The 23,410-nt window shown below is 41.2% G+C and overlaps 1 protein-coding gene across 2 annotated transcripts in view; it reads right to left on the bottom strand.

Moving 5' to 3' along the window:
• The window catches only part of sema6cb (semaphorin 6Cb), a 142,468-nt gene extending 131,580 nt beyond the window's left edge, over positions 1-10,888 (bottom strand). For both annotated transcript variants that reach the window (XM_083761901.1, XM_083761900.1), the window contains exon 1: positions 10,708-10,888. The gene's annotated coding sequence lies outside the window, so the exon portion shown is untranslated. The remainder of the gene's footprint in view (positions 1-10,707) is intronic.
• Positions 10,889-23,410: the final 12,522 nt, after the last annotated feature.

Genomic DNA, 23,410 nt, shown 5'->3' on the forward strand with positions numbered 1-23,410 from the left:
AATCTACAAAAATTAAGAAAAATTACAAAAACATATTTTTATGTCACAATCCCTTTATATTTCACAGTTCCTCAATTCTTCCTTGGCAATTTTTCCACACAAAATAAATTTAGCAAGGAAAGCAAGGTCGCAATGGATGTTGTGATTGTGAGCTTAAAGATTTTCTATTTTCAAATAGCCCAAGTATAAAATATTTAATACATTGGCTGCCGAATACTTGATATTGTGACTTTGGAAATAAACCAATTGTCTGCGGAAGACTTGATATGGCGTCTTTGATCTCTTTATATCAATATGAAACCATTTTGCTGAAATGTACTTTTGCAGAAAACCTGCGCATACACCCATAGTCCTGTTTTAATGGACACCGTTTTCTCTGAAACAACGCCGCTGTCCATGGTGTTGATCAGACATCCGAGGTTCAGGTCTCTCATTTCTGATTTTTCACGGCATCGTGATTAAAATATTAAAGCTGGAGTGCCGTGATTTTATTCCACCCTAAAACATGATCATCAGGTATTATTATTATATAAGGAGGAAGATTTTTTTCCAAAAAAAGTACAGTATTTGTTAAAATTACGTTTGTATGTGGACACACCACACCCACCAGTTAATTAAGTATGCCTGGCTTGCCTGGTGGGTGGTGATGGGTGGTGATCCACCTGAACTGAAGCCAACAGCTGTTGTTGATAAAGGGGGCGATTTAGGGAAGGAGATATTTGTAATGTCACTATATCAGTTTTTTATATCAGTACGTTTACCTGTCAAGGCTTCAGCCTCCAGGAAGAAAACCCTAAATACAAAGGGAAGACATCATTGCACATAACTACACCAAGGGGTGTAATGAATCTTTAACGATTCTGGAGAAAGCTAGAGATTGTGTGCTAATGCTACGCATCCGGCCTGCACAAGCTAACTACCGCTAGTGGCTACATAGCGGCAGTGAAATAATTTGAGTGAAAGAAAGAACTCTTTGACTTTGTTGGACGGCTTTCTTCCACCCCGTCACCTATCCTCAGTAAGCTTTGATATTACAGTAACATTGGTTTGGCAGTCCGAGTCTTGTTTACCCTGAAATCTTCATGCCGCCCGTCAGTCACCAGCAATCACCCCTCAGGGAGTCGTATTGAGGCAGAGAGATATAATGTGGGAAAGCAATAAAAAGGGAGATCAAATGAAACAGAGAACGATGCAGTGGACCAGAGAATAGTCATGTGTGGCTGTGTGGGAGGCGTTATGTTGTGTCTGTGTGTCTAGCAGCAGAAAGAAGTGTTCCATGTCTGAGTGAATCAAAGAACTCACCGTTTGGCTAAAAACAACCCTTGCCACAACCTGAACACACATGCACGTGCGTGTCTCATTATGACTGAAAACAGCAGAGGGGGTCTGGGGGTCCAGCCATTGTCTAGTTAATAGAGCAACAAACAATGAAAGAATACATCCTTGGAATTCACAGCACGAGAGAGAGAGATATGTTAGAGAAAACTATATCAACTATAAGTTAAAATGTAGGCTATTTTCATAGAAATTATATGCATGTATATTTAGCCTGAAACCTGCATTTCATTTAAACATAATACTTTTATATATAATAATTTAATGGGGGAGCAGCAACAGGGGAGAAAGTTGAAATGCCCGCCAAACAAAGCTGAACAGGCGTTGGACAAACCAGTAGAGTAGAAGCTCAAAATTATAGTTTGTTAACATTCAAAGTGAATAGAATAGACAACCATACCAAGCAACAGCCACAGTCAAGATTTGCCTGCAGCTGATGGCAGAAGGTAATTTCTTGCCCTGCCATGCGAGTGAGTCAACACATAGTTAACCTGACACATACCCATGGAATGGGAAGAAATCGGAGGCTGCAGAGTGAAGGAGGGTGTATATTACTCACCCTGGACTGGTGCCCAGTGTGGATTTATATGACACTAACTGAAGCCACGCTCCCCACAACCCCCCAGCTCTCTGCCCCCTCAGACTGGTTTAAAAATAGTCCCAATTTAAGGGAATGGAGCTTAGAGTTCTGAGAATCCGAAGAAAATAATCGTCCTAAGAGTCGAGTACCCTTATACCATGTCCAAGACATACACTTGATAGTCCCTTCACAATAGTGACCACTAAGAACAGCACAAATAATATCATGGTGCAATGGCAAAGGAGCATGTAATTCATGCACATTTACATACAAGAGACAAATGTAGATATTCCAATTTTTCCACCAGTAAATAAAAAAGAAACACAGTATATATTATAGACTGCATTTGTAAAAGTATATAACATTGAATGTACAGTGTGGTCTACTTGAATAGGAATGTGATTGTAGGCCTTTCTTCCTCTTTTCTTCCCAGAAACAAGGTCAACAACAATGACTGCTATTTTTGGAAAGTTGGGAAATTGGATACAGGTTTTGTACGCTAATAAAATCCTCATTGACAGTATGGTTTAACTGGCGTGTGCCAATTTCCAAAAAACTGTCTGTCTGTTTAATCAGAACACTTGAATAAATGAAAGTTATGTGAATACCTGCCGCCTTTTAAGTGTGTTAAGAACTTGAATTGGTACACTCACATCTCCACAAGCAAATGCTTTGGCATTTGCATCCCTATTAGCCCGTAGACTAATCCTCCTTAATTGGAAGTCTGATAAGGCACCTTCTTTTCAACAATGACTAAAAGAAGTTCTATCATTCCTACCTCTGGAAAAACTCAGGTATAGAGTGGACAGAGCCCCAAAAAAATGTTGTCCTGGTTTGGAGTGCCTTTGTGGAGTTTGTTGAGGACTTTTCGTTTCAGTGAACTGTAATCCGGACTGTGTCCCTGTATTGACCTGCTTTGTCCCACCACTTTTTTGTGCTTTTGTTTAGCCTAGGGGGGGGGTTGTATATGTTTGTGTGTTTTCATTGTGTACACGAGTAATGTCATGTGAAGAAAAAAAAGAACTTGATTGCCGTATGAAAGCAGGAGCTTTGGGCAGAGGAGTAAAACAAATAAAAACTACTCATTTCCTGCTTCATTTCATATTTCGGGACCATAAAAATTCTCATTTTGAAAAAATGCAATAAGCACCAATGAGACATGATAATAAATCTGAATAAGTTCTACAGTAACTAAGAACTACTTCTATTCCCCCTCTTTCACCCAGTATTGCCATACAGCATCACAGAATTTAAGAAAAGAAAGTCAGTAAAAATTAGATTTCTAACTCTCAATCTGCCTCAAATTCTTACGTCGCTTTCTTTTGCAAAATCCTCTGCTGCTCTGCAGATCTGTCATGCACGCTCACAAATTATTGCTCGTTTTCCAAGAACAACAGTTTGAATGCTCCCACATATAAATTCCTGGAATATGTTCAGTGCACTGCTTTTCTTGCGGATTTTGCTCTCAATCTGCCAACAAGACCAATTCTAATTTGGCCAAAAACATTTGCAATTCATTTTGAGGCTTGGGTGGTGTTGATTAACTTTCTTTCAGGCCTATCAGAGGATAACTTCACCTGTATCTTATTGTGCTAAGGATAAGTTTGGGCATTATACCAAAAATGTCCTATCGTGCAATGTGATTACAGTTTACAGCGGGTCGCAAGTCAGGGAAATAAATTAAGGAGATCCACAAGCTCTCAACGTGCCGCATCGGCGATGCGTTGAGAACCCGTAGACCCGCCCGTCTCTGCAGTGCAGTTCTCAACGCGTTGAGAGCTTGTAGATCTGTCTGTTTTTGCAGCGCTATTTGTTCACGTTGTCAATAACAAAATAACTTAGATTACAGGCGGAGATGAAGTGAAGTTCAATCAGTGCATTAAATCAACAGCAACAAGCTAAGCCAACACCACCACCAGCCTGTTAGCGTAGCTTGTTGCTAACGATTTGTCACTCCGTCTTTTCCTCCCCCCCCCCCCCCCGACTTCACGGGTCGTGCATTTGGTTGTGATGAGACACGAGACAGCAGTGTGCATTCTGGTGGGACTGTACATTATTAAACTGCATGGGTCCGGACTCTGGAGTGTAAACAACATCTGTCTCAGCCACTGAAATCTGCCCATCTGCTTTTTATTCTGAAAAATTCCCAGACAAAAGTCGTGTTAATAGTCTACTTACTGCAGTACCTGTACCTAAACCCCAAAGGTGTTGTCGGTCAATCGGGCCACCAAGTGTGTGAGTGTGAGTGAGAGGAGAGGGTGATAGGAACATCGTAATTTATAAGATGACTTTTATTTGACATTGTACATCACTCCTGTAGTGACTTTTTGCACCATAATGATCTGGGTCGAACGTGACACTAGTAACAAAAACAGAAGGGTACTATATACTTGTCTACCGGCAGTGGGGTTTTGTGTGTTTTCCCTCATTATAAAAAAGACCTTTTGCTCTAATTTTGGTGGAAAGGGGCCCCATTTCCGAAGGGGTATAACATTAATCATTATGGTGAGAATTGTCATTTCCTCTCACACAGTGAGAACAGCACCATCAGCTATAGTACGTGCAAATCGGTTTAGAGCAACTTGTAGCCTACTTGTGAGACGTCACCCAACGTCTCATGACCTGATCTCCCGATGTAGACCCAGTTAGTCAGGACAAGACAGCTTTGTCTGTTCAGCAACTGAAAACTTCCATCAAGCCTCATTACAGCAGTTATGGAGTTTCTTTTCACCTCTGACAGTTGTTATAAATTTTAGTTTAGCACTGACTGTTCACTACAACACCTTCACACAAACACAATGTCCGGGACATTCTAATGATCTGACGACAACAACGAACAACTGTTCATCGGAGTTTGGTGAAGTCAAGGGGGCGACTTGCTCCATTTTCTGCATGAGCGACTAATCACTGAGGCAGGGGGGCTGCTCTCATTATGAAGTGATTAAGAGATAATTTGGGGCACAAACCACTGCACCTTAACTGCTCCCACTAGGAGTTCAAAAATCAATAATCAGTTGTATGTCCACCAGCAATTTACAACGCTTGTTTCATTACCTGAGGCATTTGCTCCTATTAAATGAAGGAGCAAGTGGAATATACAGTATTTGGAGGGGAAATTGTATTTATGTGCTCACTCACCATAGTGAGGAGTAGCGTTTGATGATATCTGCATTATCTATATCCTTCGGGAGTTAATGTTATGCTACAGCGCTCCATGCTTTTTAAAGAACATTTAGAACTCTTGGGGTATAGTAGGTGATGAACCTGAATAGGTTTTGAAATTACTCCTACAAGATGATCATGGAGTCCATGGATTAGGGATGGGTCCGATTAATCGATTATCGTTGATAGGACCCGAAATCGATTATGAAAATTAATAATCGATAATCGGTTTTTTTGTTTGTTTTTTATGAAAATCTGTTGGAAAGGCAATATTGTCATCCAAACAGGACAGGATGTGTCTGTGTAGCTGCATGAGAGGAGTGTGAGTGGAGATTGATTCCAATCAATATACAGGTTTGGAGGATTTAGCAGGTGTTGGGAATTTACCTAATCAGGCCTAGGCTGGGGTTGCTATGGTGATCAATTGGATCAACAGTGGTCCAGGGACCAACAGTGGTCCCATTTAAAAGATGGAGTTAGTAACCAAATGGACCCTTATTAACTCTCAAGAGTTACAATTATTGTTAATCATACATCAGGGGTTCCCAAACTTTTTTGACTTAGGTACCCCTTGGGGGGAAGATTTTTTTTATTTGTAGGGTTCATTAAAAAAAAAAAAAAAAGTTAAAAAAAAAAAAAAAAAAAAAAAAAAAAAAAAAAAAAACCCCCCCCCCCCCCCCCCAAAAAACGATTAATCGATTAATCGTTAATATTGAATTATACAAATCGATTTTCATTTTGGACACATTTACACATCCCTACCATGGATATGCACACATTATGTAGCTACTGAATATACTTCTTCACATGAAATATTCATGATTCATTGCAAGTATTCAAGTCAGCATAATTTAATGTACCCCCCCCCCCTTTTTTGTCACACACAAGCTCCTTGTTCCACAAATCAAAGTGTGTTTCTCCCCAATACTCTGCAGTGAGTGACTATAGGTAATGTTTCCTTCGATGAAAGGGCACCCGATTCAGTGGCAGAGATGTTTTTCAAGAGAGACAAACAGCAACAGAATATACAAGCATGACTGAAGCATACCCAATTTACAAAGAAAGCCATAAACCAACATGACTCATATGTGCATGACTCACATATGAAATAAAGAATACTTAAGATACAAACATTGTAGGATAAAGCTAAAGCTAAGTTATACAGTACACACAAAAGATTCCTTCATGGGACATGAGACCTTCCCTGACCCAAAGGCTGAGGTAATATGCTGACATGGCAATTTACAGGTTATATTTTCCCTCTAATTGCTGGAATACTTCCACTGTGCTTCACGAAGCGTAACCAGACAATCCTGCAGTGTTCTTGCTGTTCTGTATGTGGCTGTAGCGGGTTGGCAACAGGAGCCTAAGTCGATGTTTGACAAGGGGTTAACGTTTCTGAAAAACAGCTCGACAAAACCACAGGAAGACAGCCAGTCTGGAAGGACGGACCATGGCCTGTCACTTGTCCAGAGAGAAATCCACAACAGCTCTACATCTTTTTCCCTCTTTTTCCCCATCCCTCTAGCCTTTCACTGAACTTGAGGCTTTTTCATCCCAAGTTTTACACACTCATCAGCTTGACTACAATTTCCCATACCGCGATAACCACACAAGGGGCGCAGGAGGGAAGCTACCGCACGCCTGTTTTTGGAATCAGAAGTAATTATGAGAGTGCCAAGGTCTCAAATCTAATAGCTGATGATTGGAAATGTGGAAGACAGTATTGTCAGTATTGAAAACAGCCACTATATGAACCTTGATTTATAGCCGACTGAAATTGCAAATAGAAAAGAAACAGTAGTGTTATTATTTAACAAGAAAATCTTTGAATGTCAACTGTATGATATAGGCAAATAAGCAGAAAACTGACCACTGTAATTTGAACAAAGCTAGGCGCAAAGCTGAAAAACTTTACCAAAGTGTTGGTAAACGGCAGCCTATTCCCTAGCCTGGTGGAGGCAGCAGAATGATAAAAGACCCTGTCCGGCTGCACTGCAGAAGGCACTAGGCAGAGCAGCCCACTTTCCTTAACGTGTCCATTTGTAATGCTTTATGCAACATGTTAATGTGATTTTGTGCCAGCCACCTTCCAAGGAGGCTAGACTTGAAGGCCAAGGCCCAGCAGCCTCAGTAGATAGCCTGAACAGGCCTGTGCGGTGTCATCCCCAGGTTATGGATGGCAGGAAGCCTCTGGGTCTGACAGGTAATAATTCACTCCCCAGGGGTCCTGCACTCTTCACTGGACACAAGACCGAAGGCATAGAAAAAGAGGGATTGGTTAGCCTTGGAGCCCTCATCCCCCATCCTTACCATCTCCTTCTGCTGCCATTTTCGTCAGGTACTGCAGGGTTCCCATATGCAACCAATACAGTTGCCTTGGGCATTTCATCTTAACTAAGTTTAATATCAGAAGTATTCTTCTAAAATTCTGCTGCTTTTGTCAATCAAAACTGTCCTTCACTTGAGATTATGCATGCAAATGTAGGCACAAACACACCATTTGCATACTAGGCTAAGCAGTTCATTTTCTGGGAGAGGGGGTACTTTACTGTACTTGACAGGAACGGAACAAATCCTACCAAACACCCCAATAGGACCACAGCCCCCAGTCCTTGGGTAAGAATTAATTTCAACCATCATTACCCTGGGGAACACTATGGAGCCATAATCATTTGTTCATGTGGGGTCCCTGCACCAGGTCTCCCCTCATTGTAAACCAGCGCTAGTGCTGGAAATCAGAAATACATTTACAGATGGGTTAAATGCACCATTAACCATGCTAACTGAGCAACAAATCTTGCAGAGCTTAAAGGGGAGTCACTCGAACAGCAAGCAATGTCCATGTCCAGAGATGGTGGGCAAATGAGTTCTGTTGGTACTTTGCTCATGTCAACAGGATGCAGATCTCTAAATAGGGGCGGCAGTGGCTCAGGGGTAGAGCGGCCGGGTTAGGAACCAGAAGGTTCCCAGTTCGATCCAGGACTCCCCCAGAGTTTGTGTCGAAGTGTCCTCGTGCAAGACGCTGAACCCCTAATTGCTCCCGATGAGCAGGTTGGTGCCTTGCATGGTTTCTTCTGCCATCTGTGTATGAATGAGTGTGTGAATGGTTGAATGTAATTCACAATCTATGTAAAGCGCCTTGGATAAAGGCGCTAGGTAGGCTATATAAATGCACCATTTACCATTTATTTAAATGATCCATTAAAGGACCATTTTTCAACCTATCTTCATAGAATAGGTCCTCACTAATAATCATGAAAAAAAAAATTGCACAATTTTTTTGTACTCAGTCTGTGTCTCATAGGACGGCTGTGTGCAGTTTAGAAACCGTCTTCCAGTGACATCATCATTAGGCAGATTTTTTTTTAAACAAGATTATTTTACTAAAATATTTAGATTTTCATTATCGTGAGAACGATGGCTTCCATTTTTGCATTGCAACTTTTCAGGACTAGAAAGCCTGCAGTTTTTATTAGCTTGTATTCCCCATCGATGATGTCACTGGAAGACGGTTTCTGAACTGCCCACAGTCCTTCTATGAGACACAGACCGAGTAGAAAAAAATTGCACCATTTTTTCATGATTATTAGTGAGGACCTATTATATGAAGATAGGTTGAAAAGTGGTGAAGTGGTCCTTTAACTTATTAAGAGTTTTTAGTGTTTTAATGCATTAATCGTTTAAAATAAATGTGGGTGGCTTCGATGTTCAAGTGCATGAACAAAGTTTAAAAAAAATTATCCGTTTTATTTTCTGTTATCAGTGTTCAAAATCAAAATGGTCACATCACAGGTTTACAGGTGCAAAGAAGTGGGTGAAAATCGTTTTTGTGCAAGCTCCATCATTTTTGTTTTCAGACAAGAGAAAAGAAAAAGTAGAGGGGTGGGGGTCAGACAGGGAGAGACAAGACAAGGATAAAGAAAATCCAAAAGTAAAGAAAAACATGGCAAGGATAGTCAAAAATCAAAGATAACATTACCTACACATCATAATCCATCTGGTACAGTGTGTACATGCGGGCCGGTAAGACATACAGTAAGCAGCACACATAGCAGCAGGTGTGTAATTGCAGGACAAATAGACCATTTTACCAGTCAGTCAAATGATTAAAGAAGAGGACCCTGTGGTCTTACCAGACAATTAAAGTATATTTGCCAATTTACACACTGGGCTGCCTGAGAATATATCTTAAAAAATATATATAATACAAAGTCTAAAATAGATCACAATCTCTCAGCATCCATCAAGCAGCTATGTTTTAAGAGTCGTTTTCTTAATCAGAAGAGTGTCAAATCACAGTACAAAACCACAAGCTATCCTATAACATCAACAAGAACTGAGTCCTCCATGTCATCCATTATGAACAGATGAACTAAGACTGTAGACGTTTTTAAACAAAAATGTCAGGGCCATTCTTAAACAATTTAAATTCCCTCAAAACTTTTAACTCTGCAATCCAGCCGTGTCTGTCTTGAACAGTATTCCAGCTAAAAAAAAGTGCTACAACTGTGGTGCATAATTTACACATGTTATGCAAATTAATGGGGTATATCACCCAAGAAAATGTCTACATAAAATCACTATGACCATGGTGGTTACTGGTTAGTGATGTTTAAAGCCTCTATCGACTATAGTCTATAGAGATACTGAACAGTGAACACCCATGTTTCAAGACAAGTGCAGACTGTGTACAATTTAAGTAGGAGAGTGCTTTTCTCTTCATAAAGCTCCAGGGTTCCAGCTCCTGCAACCAAACCACGGAGAATCTAATCTGTGTTATCGGTACTAATATGATGGGCTTCTCCATGAACTTCACACAGCAAAAAAGATCAACATGAATGCATACTATTTTGTTACAGGCAGAACGTCTAGCCTATAGTGTTTCAGCCAATAACAATTAAAGATCCGTTAATAGGATATTTTGTTTGTTTTAAGTATGAGAGCAAATCGGCTGCTGCTAATACGTAGTCATAAATTATGTTCCTATAATTCCTAACAGAACATTTGCCATGATTTTATTGAACAGAATCAATCTGAATTCAAATTCTATTTACGTCTCGGGCAAGCCGTTAGAAATTTGGTAATTTCTGACAAGTTGGAAAACATCCTTGAACAAGAAGAAAATGTATGCTGAATCTGATTCCTGGCCTTCTTCGATTAATAATTGCCATTGTTCTAACTGGTCGACAATAGTGACAAAGCCAACGCAATTGGAGTCTGCGTCAACATGATAAAGAAAAGGCAATGATGGTAAAGTAAATAAGGTAATTTTAGCTATCATTACTTAACCTTTCAATAGCAGTTACTGCCTAATGCTTATTTATTAGCATGTAATGATGATAATAAGTCCCTCTGACAAACTGCAGTGGAGACCATAATGTCCTGCATCGAGGTTAAAGATGGAGATCATGGAGTTCGTGCGGCATTCAGACAAACAACTTCTCAATGTTGCTTTTGCAAAAAGGTGTCCCTTTCCCAGCGACTAAGACCACAGCGGCTGAGGGGGAAACTTGGATCCGATCAGAGTCAGACTGAATCGGCTAATGAGCGGAGTGAGACTACAGCTGCTGCAGCAGCACATACCGACGAGGCAAAGTACCAAACTACCGTACTTGTTTTGTTCTTACCTTATCGTTTCATTTTCCTAGTGCGGCTGGTGGCAAATGTTCGATTTGTTCACGCAGCAGGTCCAGATACTGTCGTGGAAGCGTAACAACGGTCGAACGAAAGTTGCGCTGAAGAAGGGATTTGTTTTTCTCCAAAAGCGTTAGTATTCCCAGAGTGCAGAGGCAGTGAAAAGAGCGCCTCTTACTACGAGACTCACTGCAATCACAACACTTCAGCGCCAACTAGCAGCTGCGCTCAGGCCACGCCCCCGTGGTGCATTTTGACAGGAGTCTTGTCCAATACCGCACAGAGGTGCAACTCCCCCTCTCTTCTGATTGGACGTGGCTTTAAAGTACTGCGCCCCTCTCCGCCCACCGAGTCTTACTTTTCTCCAGATGATGAATGCCTGAACACCCAACACCGAGGGAGTCTGAACCAACCCAGCCATAATAACAGCTAAAACCTACCAATCAGAAAGTAGAAATGGGTATTTAAACGGATACATCATTGCACATGTTGGGAGGAGCTACAATTTTCCATGTGAATGTGAAACTTGTTTTGGAAAATGCAAAATAAATAAATAAAAGGCATTTATTTACAGTACATGACATGTAATTAAGTACATTTGTGCTTTAGTGCTTACATCTATCTTTTACATTATAATAATAGCAGATGTTATGCTATACTTGTCACACAAGCACAACATTTGTATACTTGAAAATTGTCTTTTAATTTAACTTTAAGGAGTTTTGCTTTCTCTTTAAAAGTGTCTGATTGCAGTTGCAATGCATTAAACAGTAATGCATAAAAAATACAGTAGAGTATCCTCATACTTCATGTCCTTCATGGAGAAACATCTATAGGCGCCTATGCATTCTATGTATTAAAAAAATGTGAATTTTGTGTAGGCTATGTGTATTTTGAGATCCACATGGGAAAATTATGGCAGTCCAATGAGGATCTCAAACTAGGTTCAAGATTCATAACTTGTTATGTTATAGGCTGTTTGTATTCTTTTTTGTAAAAATATAAAAAGATTCTCCTATGGAAACGATATAACTGTAGTAGCCTTTTCATAAATTATATTTATACTTATTCGTGAAAGTGTATACTTGAGAAATTCAAAGTTTCAACACCAAAGTATAGTAGTTGTTGTTGTGAATTTTCGACCGAATGTTTCCTTATCCTCGTGTTGTGCTTCTGTTTTCGCAGAAGTTTTTATTTGAGCGCACGTCCGTTGTCCTTCAAGTTCCACGGCCGTCTGCCGTCCAGCCTCTCCCACCCCTCACTGGGGAAAATTCCGGGAGGAAAAACGGGGATGGGGTGAGTTGTCTTGTTACCCTCAGACTTCATGAGACCAGCCTATGATGATGTCTGTCCTCAATGAGTAATGCATGAAAAAAAGTGTTACTAAAATTAGGTACTTCTGTGGCCTGCTTGTGTGCACAAGAATTTGGCACTGGTCCAGCGGTTTGTGAGATTAGCTGTGGACACACAGACAGACCGATATGCAGACAGACAGACAGACAGACAGACAGACAGTCATATTCTGCAGCTCCTCTCTGAAGGAGCCACACAGTAAAAAATATTAAAGTCTAAAGATTTTCAGTGGATCTTGATTTTCAGACCACTGGTTGAGAGATATAAGCTGAACTTTTACTGTATGTGGTTCTTTTCTCATTTCAGATCATGCTTTATCATGACATTCCACTTTAGCCAAACAACTGCTCTGAGCCACATCAAAATGGCTGTGCATTTCTGGTCAGCTTTGAGTATATTATGCTAATAGATTAAAAGTCATTTCAGTTGGCAGTAAGATTGTTGTTGTGTGAGCTTGTCCATTGTGGTAAGGATCTTCTGCAGGGAGGGAGAGAAAAAACAAGCACTTGAGTAAATGATTTGGACCAGCATACAGTATATACTGTACTGTCAACCTCTGCCAGTAAAAGGGTTTCCTGCTTTTGGCACGGGGATGATATAGAAGGACCTTTTCTCTCTTTTTGCTTCGCTCTTGTTTTTCCTGCTCTGGTTTAACAAGGAACCGGTTGCATATTTACACTCTGCATGCACCTTTAGAGCCTGGGGCTCCTGTAGCCTACTACTGCTGCAAACTAGAACATTTGAATAAGTGGAGGATAGTTTAATTGAGTACACAAAATGTATAGCTGCAGTATGATATCAACAGTATGCAGTGCAGTGTTGTATTCTAAAATATATATATATATTTTTTTTTAAGATATTTTTTTGCGGCTTACGCCTTTTATTGATTTTTGAAGGGACAGACAGTAGGCTGACAGGAAACGGGAGAGAGATGGGGGGATGACATGCAGTAAGGGCCGTGTCGGGTCCGGGAGTCGAACCCGCGGCACACTGCGACTGGATTACCAGTCCGGTGCCCAGACCGTTACGCTACGGCCTGGGCCTTCTAAAATATTCTTAAGTCTTGAATAATGTACATTAAGGCAGTTTATTGTTATTTTTTTAATGAATTTTACGTACGGTATTTTGTCTGTTCAACTTAGTCGTTATACAAATTCCTCCCCACAAAAGTGTGTGTTATCACTGCAGTTTATCCTAATGACTCACCTGCCACTGTCAGTGAGGAGCACCCACCGGGAAGACGTAGAGAGCCTTCCTCCCACCCAACACTCCCTGCTCACAGGTGCCGCCCCAGCCCGATACGTGCAGTGACAAAAATCACCCTTGAAAATGGAACAATTGTGTTCATATAGATGGTTGACAAAGCCGGATGCACCATGTTGGTAGTCTTGTTCATATGCTAGGTGGAGGAGATATCTCCTTTAAATTTGGACACAAATAATTGAATATATAATGAGGAGCCCCTTCCACACACACACACACACACAAAAAATCATCCACTGCCATTTTGGCCAATGTGACGATGCCAATCTGATTTTCCATGTAGCGATCTAAACACTATATTGTGTAGCTTCATTCACAAATGTACAGTAACCAACAGTATTTAAACACACTGTAAAAAACAAAACAAAAAACACCCTAATTCACTTTATTCAAATGACAAGCTCATCATTACTGAGTACTGACAGGAAAAAAACATATCTATATTTCATCTTTTTTTCTAACTGCCTAACCTTAAACCTAACCTCACAGAAATGCCTAAACCTAACCTTAAAACCCTGTTCACCTGGGCAAAACTCCTGGGAAAGAGTGCCATTTATTGGTAAACATCTTATTTTTTCCATTTCCAGAAAAATAATGGTTTTGGACATTTGGTTTGGACAAGGTTTCTGCCCAACAGCAACGCAATACAAAATGTTATTGTGACAATGACAAGCATCCTAAGAACTGCAACCCACTTAGAGTTAGAATTGCACTGCAAGTCAACACATACCTAAGTAAGGAGAAAACATGTGAGCACAATGGCGGAATTCATATAATATAGACTGAATCCAGGGAAATGACTAGGCATCTCTTGTCACCTGAGAGATGTCTTGAACTTGAATAACAGCAGGGGGAGTTGCTGGCCGGCTCCATATATGCAGATCTAGGTGATGATCCAGTCTTCTTCATGACACGTGCCATATATGGAGCGGGTCAGCTCCATATATGAAGATCTAAGGGTTTGATGAGGTCAGATCAATTATGGAATGAATTCTGTATTGGCCATTTATGGAGTGTGTCACGAGGTGTGAGTGTGACGGACACGAGATGCAGGTTTTCATAGTAAACTGCGACCTACAGTGACTCGACATTTGCGTGAGTGCTGGTATTCCCTATGATACCCTATGTAATTACAAATAAGTGAATGCAGTGTCTGTTACACTGACCCAGGAGAGGGCAAAAATACAGTAGATCAATATGGATTTCTGAATGTGAGTGTGGATAACGTTTTTGTGTGAATGCTCATACCTTGTGAAACAGCATGATACATCAAATAATTACGATACTTTTGAAAATGACCACAACTCTGGACAGTCTATTACTCACACCACAGATAGTATCTTTTTAAATCAATGTGTCTGGCCTGATTTTAGCCAATAACCTCTAACATCTTTTAGATGTTAGAGGTCACTTCTACAAACTGACTATAACACAGAAGTCATACAAGTATATTAGCCAGTTCAGTATACCCTGATATAAAGCTCAGTGTGTGTGTGTGTGTGTGTGTGTGTGTGTGTGTGTGGGTGTGTGTGATTGTTTATGAGATTTTAATACACAGCAGGTCTTTCGACTAAGATAAATTAAGCTAGAGTCCACTCTAGGACAAAAAGTTAAGGAAGAAAAACAAATGTTGCCCTCTTAAGCTTGATTTATTCTTCTTCAGACAACAGTGTCGCACTGTGAGAATAACTGACAACGTTCACAAAATGTCTGGGATGCGACACATTGTGAACTTGGTTTGCTATTTATTTTCGCCGCGCAGAAGTTACCATCAGTGACAGAGCGTCAATTAGGCCTTATGTTCTTCTTCTGGGCCTCAAACTGTTAACCCTCCCCATCTTGTACTGTAGTACACAGCAATATTGTGTCACAATGTTTTGCATACGTGTATCATATGCTCAGCCATCCAAGGGTTTGTTTGTCTGTAAACAAACCAGAGCCTTGTTATCACAATGAGCACTACCAAGCTTTCCCTCCCATGGCTGTTCTCATCCACACTAACATATTGTTGATGTGTGAATGAAAACATGTTGCATGCTGACAGAGTCCAAGCAAGCTGGTCACAGTATGGGCTCCATATATATTTTTTCACAGTAAAATCATCAGTGATAATTAAAAAATAACAAGCATACAAATGTAACCAAAGGGTTACGGGTTACATTTGTACACACATTAATAAAGTGACAGTGTTTATGGTGCTCTCTAAGGTGATATTTTGAATTTAAAAAGTTTAAAAAGAAATGATGATAATTCCCAATGACTTCTCTTAGAACACCAGAGTCCATATTGTCAATGAATGTGATGATAGTTTCTTGCAAGCCTTTCTGCTTTACTCTTTCTTAATTTCTCAAGAATGTTGAGATGTGTTTTTTGGAGGAAAAAAATAAAAAGTCAGGAATCTTTCTGTAAAAGAAAAACTGAATGACAAAACTGGAGGGCTGGCCAAAAGGGATAATGAGCTAAAATGAGTGAGTAATCTGGAGGAAAAGGTTTCTACTACTTCCAGAAAACTATCTTCTTGGCAGCGAAAAAGGCTAATTTATTGGCAGAGTGGGCAGGACCATAAAACCAGAGTCATCATCCATATCTTCCCTCCATTACATTACTACTCCTACAGATTTTGTCCAAACAAAATGGTACACATTATCTCTGGGGTGATGACCAAAGTTTGGGGCCCTGTATAGGCAACCCGGCCTGGTGGAGACAGCACACCTTTCTAGTTTCATTTAGTGATATTTGGGAGAGAAGAAACACTTTCCTGGGGTTTTTATGTGGGTAATATGTGTTTTTAGATATTTAGTATTTCAAAGTGCCAGTGATGTCATGGACACTGGTCTCACTACCTTCCTGGACTACATGTTTGTTGTCACAGGGTGTAAGCAGACCTAAGATTCCATGCGCGGCCAAAATAAGCTGTCTGCCAGGGTCTCTTCCGGGTTTTTAGACAGCTGGTGGATGGAAATGAAGCTCCAACCACGCGGCAGAATGCAGCGTCGGCCAGATTCCCGGAAAAGCTTGCCCCAGCAGCATTCTCTCCGTCTCCGCAAGGAGGAGCAGTGCACCAAAGCATTATGGGAATTGTAGTCCAGGAAGGAAGTGAGGCCAGTCACATCACAGACGCTTTGAAATACTACAATATCTAAAAACACATATTACCCACATTAAACCCCAGGAAAGTGTTTCTTCACTTTCTTGTCTCCCAAACATAATTAAAATAAGATCTGGTTGTAAAAGGGGTGAAGTGGCATTGTCAGATATTACGCCGTTGATTGAAATTTCCAGTTCAGTATATAATTATTTGAATACTGGTGTGGTCAGTGAGTGAGTCGGAAACCTGAAAAGGGGATGAACGGTTTCAACATGACATATTTCGGAGACAAATGGAAGTGTCGGAAGACACCAGTTAACTACGTATGCCTGGTTTGCCTGGTGGGTGGTGATGGGTGGTGATCCACCTGAACTGAAGCCGCACCCACAGCTGTAGTTTTATGATAAAGGGGGAGGGGTTAGGGGAGAGGCTGATAGTGTGATGTCACTATATTACTGTTTATTTCATTGGCCCGTTTGACTGTCAAGGGTTCAGCGTCCAGGAAGAAACCCTAAATACAAAGTTAATACACCATTGCACATAAAAACGACTCCAGGGTGTCTAATGAAGTACTGTCACCTCATAGACACATGAAAAACTGGGGGAAAAACATTAATACTTGTATTTGGAAAATGTCAAAGCTCTTGTATTGTATAGTATGTGTGCAACAGAATGGGCTGATACGAGGTTGCAGCATAAATTTGATTGCACACCGATCCATGACTTCAGAAGAAGACATAAGAAGTAAGAACAAAGTACATAAATAATATTATTAAACTTCTGTTATTAATTACTAGAATTTCGTGGCCACTTTGCGGCTGCTCATCCCAGAGTTACGTTGCCGCACACTATGGGAAGAAGGAAATTGCGGGAGTTGACTCCACATGTAGTAACGGATGGGTTATTAGTTATTATTATGTGTCCTTATTAGTGTAGTGTAGTCAACACGTTATGGCTCATACACACTGCCCGGTATTTGCTCCGATTATGCTGTCGGGGGGCATTTTTGGCGCTGGCCGACATAACCGCTGATCTGACGTTAAGCGGTGCCCAAAAGGTAGATCAGGATCTACCAGTATAGATCACAAAGGCTTTGCAGGTAGAGCACATGACATGGCCCTAAAAATATATATAATTTTAATATAAAAAACTATTTTTGCATCTGCCGCTTGAGATGACCCGAGATGACTTGATTGATTGACATCAAAAAGGGCCTGTCAGCTCAAACACACAATGCAATACTTGTTGTTGCGTACAATCATCAGTAGCAAAGTCAAATACCAAAAATAAAAACCCTACCATTTCCATTTCCCCTTCCATGTGCGTTTGTCTTATAGTTGCTCTGGCCTATGTACTACTGCCACCTACCGTCCATTTATTGTATTACACAGTGGGTGAAAGAAACACACCCCTTCAGAGGTGTGGCGTCCAGAGGTATCTTTGACATGACATTTTGTGTGTGTGTGTGTGTGTGTGTGTGTGTGTGTGTGTGTGTGTGTGTGTGTGTGTGTGTGTGTGTGTGTGTGTGTGTGTGTGTGTTTCGATGTGCAGGGCGTTGCTGAAAATGAGCACCTGTGCTCAGCTACTTCCCTGGGTAAATAAAGAATAAAAAAAATGAAGGTACCTTTCAAAACCTATAGAAGTCAGCCTGGTACAGACGAACGGGACACCACTGTATGTAACCTATGAAAGGCTCCTCAATTACATTTTGTAACTATTTTCAGCAATGGGATGATAGTTTTATTTGGTGGGTATATGAGCTGATCGTTTTGAAAGTAGCTCTGAAGTAAAAAAAAGTGTGGGCAGCCCTGGTATAGATGATTATATATATATATATATATATTCATTCAGTGGGTAAATCCCTGTAGGCTACCCACATATTGGTAGCCTATATTAGCCCAATATTGGCGTTACGCATTTCACTTGAATAATGTTTTGTGCGCACGTGCGCGTGCGGAGAAAGACAGTTATTTAATGAAACTCAAGATTATAACGTCCTGTCTCGTTGCCGCCGTGTATAGCCTGAATGGATATTCCTGTGTGTGTGTGTGTGTGTGTGTGTGTGTGTGTGTATGTGTGTGTGTGTGTGTGTGCGTGCGTGCGTGTGTGGCGTGGCGAGAGAGAGAGAGATCGTGGCTTCCAGGCGTGCGTGTGCGTGTGTGTGTGTGTGCGCAATCAATAGTACTCGGCAGTATGGCTGGCAGGCGAAATGGCCAATTCGAACGGTGTAATTGTAATAGTTTGGCACAAACCAACTACTGTCGAAGAACAATGTTGATGTAACTAAGAGATTCGCTGAGTGAGCGATATTTTATATACAGAGATTTAGAAGGAATAAGCAAAATCGTGAGGCGAAAATTCCTCTCCTTCCTTGTTTTTTTCTCCTGCGGACACTGGACAGGACTGTCAGGGAGACTCGGAGATCAGAGCAGCACAGGCTGAGAGCTAGTAGCCAATTAAAAGACGGAGTAGTAGTTGCCAGGTTCGCGAATTGTAAGCGAGTCGTAGTGTGTGTTGAATGGCATTTGAATGGCATTTGTGGGCTTGTGAATGAATTTTCTCACATGTAATTTGTGCTCACTTGCATAGACCTGGCGAATTTAGCGTGGTGAAAGGGCAACAGTGGTTAGTGTTCCGGGGGTGTGGGTGCTTCGGGCGATAGTGTTTGTAGTAAACAAATGCATTGTCGGCGTGAGTGTGGAAGGGAGGTGTTTGGCGGGTGGTGTTGAGTGTTGGCGTTCAGCGCGATAGGAGGAGATAGGTCCCGAACACTGCGAAGGTAAGTGTGTGACGTCACTGCCGTGTGAGTGTGTGTGGGTGTAGTGTGTAAGATGGTGTTGTGGGTGTTGCAATAGTGACGTAGCTGTTGTGGCTTTGGGTTTCTTGCCATGTGTTGGGTACAACTTCTCACTTGTTAGAATAGATATGGAACAGTATTAAAGGAATACGCCACTGTTTTTCAATCTTGTCTGAGCTGTGTCTTTGTCGACAGGAGTAATGATCAATACATGGTTCTAAGGTTTTTGCACAAATCGATACAGTAAAGGTCCCTGCACACAGAGCGTGTTTTTCGGACTTTTAGCAGCGTTTTCCGAAAAACGCGTCCAGTGTGCAACCACCTTTAATGCCACAAATTGACTAAATACTATATTCACAGATTTGACAGCATATGTGTTCCTTTTATACATTTGGAATATATCAACACCTGTGTCACTTAATACAGTATGCTACCGAATTACCTATGAAGTTTACTGGCACAGTAGCACATAATGGGAAAATTAACACAGGTGCAGCCAGTGTGATGTTCAGGGTTAGGGGTTGGATCATGTAACCCTTTGGATGTATTAAGTCCAATGCTCCATCTGCGCTGCCATATTTGGTGGTCTTTTTCCTGTTTTATTTTTGTTTGTTTTAAGTGGAGGTAGAGTAGTATTTTTAATGATGACCTAATCGTGGAGATTGCATGCTAATGACCAGTGTACTAGGGTTTGTGTTTATCTGGCAGATGGCAATTTGTCTACTCAGCACCACAGAGAGGCACAAAAACCGATAAACATTCAGTATATTAACTGTATCCAACACATTAGCTTCTTTCACAGTGTCTGCAAAACATACGGCACTGTTTATACTCAAGGGGCTGTCTTTAATTACCCTACTTTTCTGTCTCCTCTTTACATTAATTGTTAGCTACCAACGCTGTTGTTTAGTTAACTTATTTTTCTGACTTTTTCCTCCTTTCCACATCTGCCATCATGCACGCCCATTTACATTTTCATTCTTTCCATTTTTGAGGGGTGCCAGCCCCTCCTATACACAGGTTTATTGTCCAGTTCAATGTTTGTTTTATAAACACCATTGACAATGACGGGAAAATTTACATCATAATGTACGTCATATTGTCTCTTTATTGTTAATGGCGTTTAATGTTTGTGTTGGCACCGTTTGTTTTACATCACCATTACATCGTATGCCGTGAGAATACTGTGTCGTCTGTGTGTGAGGTGTGTGCGTTCATGGGGATGTGGGATTACAATAAACAAGGTTTAGGCTATGACACACTGCAGTGTTGCTCAACCATTGGGTTAGAACCCAAAATCACACCTGTGTGAGTGGTGCAACTGTAGTGTGTGGGGGTTCCCGGGGGCAACATCCAGATTCCAGACCCCCAGGAATGCGCCCAGGGGACTGGCCCGGTTCCGGCGAGCTTTATTGCGTCCAAAATGGTCGAGAGTCTAGCCTTCCCGGAATATGAATAACGCTATAGCTGCGTAATGGAGCGGAGGCACCGCTCAAAAATGGGCCATAATGTTCTGACTGGGTAAGACACAAAATACTTCAATAGAGGAATGTTGCGTTATACTGGGTCTATTTACAGGGCTGGATTTACCCTCCCAAGGTCCCCCGGGCTAGACAAAATTACAGGGCCCCCCTGGGCTACGTGGTGCGAATCTTTCGGGGGTATTTTGTTTTAAATTTCGCTGTAATTTTGGGGCAGGCAGGCAGACAGACAACCTAGTCGCTGAATGAATGCAGCCACTATTAGCCAGTAGTGCAGTTTTACAGCAAAATATTTCACAATGTGCTCTATAAGATCACAGTAAGAGAGATGAGCAATAAAGAAAGCATAAAGAGTAAAGACACTAATAGTGCACTAATGCAGTTGCCAGTTTTACAGCAAAATATTGGGGTACCCAGCCCCCCCGAGAGAGAGAGAGAGAGAGAGAGAGAGAGAAAGAGAGAAAGAGAGAAAGAGAGAAAGAAAGAAAGAAAGAAAGAAAGAAAGAAAGAAAGAAAGAAAGAGAGAGAGACACACACAGACAGACAGACAGACAGACAGACAGACAGACAGACAGACAGACAGACAGACACTATAGTCGCTGTGCATGGCAGGCTTTAGGGCTTTCCACAGCTACCCCACAACACAGTGTCACTGTCTGCAGTGCAGACAGCAGAGCAGAAGCTCTCAATGTTTTAACCATATTACTAAATATACAATAACTAAACATAAATCTCACTTGAATTGGATTAGCCAACGGTAAGTCCGGCCCTGTCCATTTAAACTGTGAGTTCCAGAGTGAAGCCAGTTGAGAATCAGTGCAGTATGCTACCATTCAACACACTGTATTGTAAATAGGCCTATGTGTCATCAAACTATAGGTCTTAATTTCTCAGTTAAGTTGTGTGCTGCATAATTTTCTTCACCATTATCTGTGACGTCCTTCCATTACTACCACTGCCCTTGGGGCAGAGATTGCCGTGAGAGGGAAATAAAAGCCTCATTCATGCTAGATCTCTTCAGGAGCAGGTTTAGACCTTGTTTCTGAATGACCCAGACTCTTGTAACTGTTCATTTCAACTGACTTCAAGCAGACAAGCTGCAGAGGAGCTGTTCCAAGCAAACATTGTAATGTCATATTATTATATTATCATTATATTATTATATTATATGTCAGAGGAGCTGTTCCAAGCAAACATTGTAATGTCATATCCGTTAAGATCAGTGACTGTGAAAACAACACATGGTTATAAACAGCTGTAGGGAAGCCTGAAATCCATCGCAATGACACATGATGCGTCCTGCATTTGGTTATATAAAATGTTTCCTTGCTGAAAGTAATTTTAGGTTTTTGCATTGCATTGCACATTAAAAGTTATAAAGTTATGATTAAAGGTGAATAGAGGTTATTCACAAGAAAAACATTCGCAGTTGCTTACTGCATTACCACCCACCAGCTCCCCAGAACACCAGGAACAATGCTGGCATGGACATCATCGAGAGCTCCTCGGGGCATGTGAATAACAATTAACACCTTTTTTTTGCTTGTTGGAGTAAGGAGGTTGGTGGGAGGCCAGTTTGTTGAGCTGGACCCAACGGGCGCTGGGTCACAGCCGGGTGTACAGCCCCTGGGTGCCACACCCCGGGGGCGATGGCTCACATTAGACTGACCTTCCACCACCTTCATCTCTTTCCCTTGCACACTGGTGGGTAGTCCAAATGGCGAGTCACATTACAAGACCAGCCAAAGACCTCTGCTGCCCCGGGCGGATCAAGAAGTGGTATTTTAAACAGATCAGATCGCACCATTTGCAGCCCTACGGTGAATAAATCTCTGTGCTTTTAAAGAGCGGTGATTAAATGTTTTACTGCATCCGTCTGCCATGAGTCTGGACTGGGAGCAGTTCTTGGAGCAGTGGATTTTTTTATTCACTATTTGTTTAATGCCTAGAAATATTGATAGTTTTTCACCCTGCAGAGAATGTCTAGAGTCAAATAATAATAAAAATTATGTGTTCGCCTGTTCAGCTATAGTACCCTTATAGATAAGAAAAAAAGCTGTTGATTGGTGTTGGTGTTCAGATTTTTTTATAAATATTTTGGTCATTACCACATGAATGGTTGATTTGATCTATTGTTATTTCAGAATGACAGATATGGTCACTCAACAAGTGAGAAGACAGTATAGAAAGCAATGTTAGAACAAACTGTTAATCAAACTGTGGTGCAATTATGGGAGAGAGAAGGCAGGAGGGAACATGTGTGTGTGTGTGTGTGTGTGTGTGTGTGTGTGTGTGTGTGTGTGTGTGTGTGTGTGTGTGTGTGTGTGTGTGTGTGTGTGTGTGTGTGTGTAATAAAATCCCTGATCCCCCCTAGGGATGACCCTGGGGGGGGGTCACCCACACACACACACACACACACAAACACACACACACACACACAATATATATATATATATATATATATATATCATCATACTATAATCATCATCATCTTACTATAATTCTAACAATGTCTGAGTGTGTGTGTGTGTGTGTGTGTGTGTGTGTGTGTGTGTGTGTGTGTGTCTGTCAGAAACAGTGACGTAACTCCTTACTGCCTGCACCAATCACTCCCACTTTTCACACAGGCATTGACCATATGAATATGGAGGGCGTAACGAAGCCCTTTTTTCAATTTGATACATTAATGATTATTAATGAATTGATTAGTCAAT

This window comes from Protomyctophum parallelum (assembly GCF_964188405.1).
Source record: "Protomyctophum parallelum genome assembly, chromosome: 3".
Lineage (NCBI taxonomy): Eukaryota > Metazoa > Chordata > Actinopteri > Myctophiformes > Myctophidae > Protomyctophum > Protomyctophum parallelum.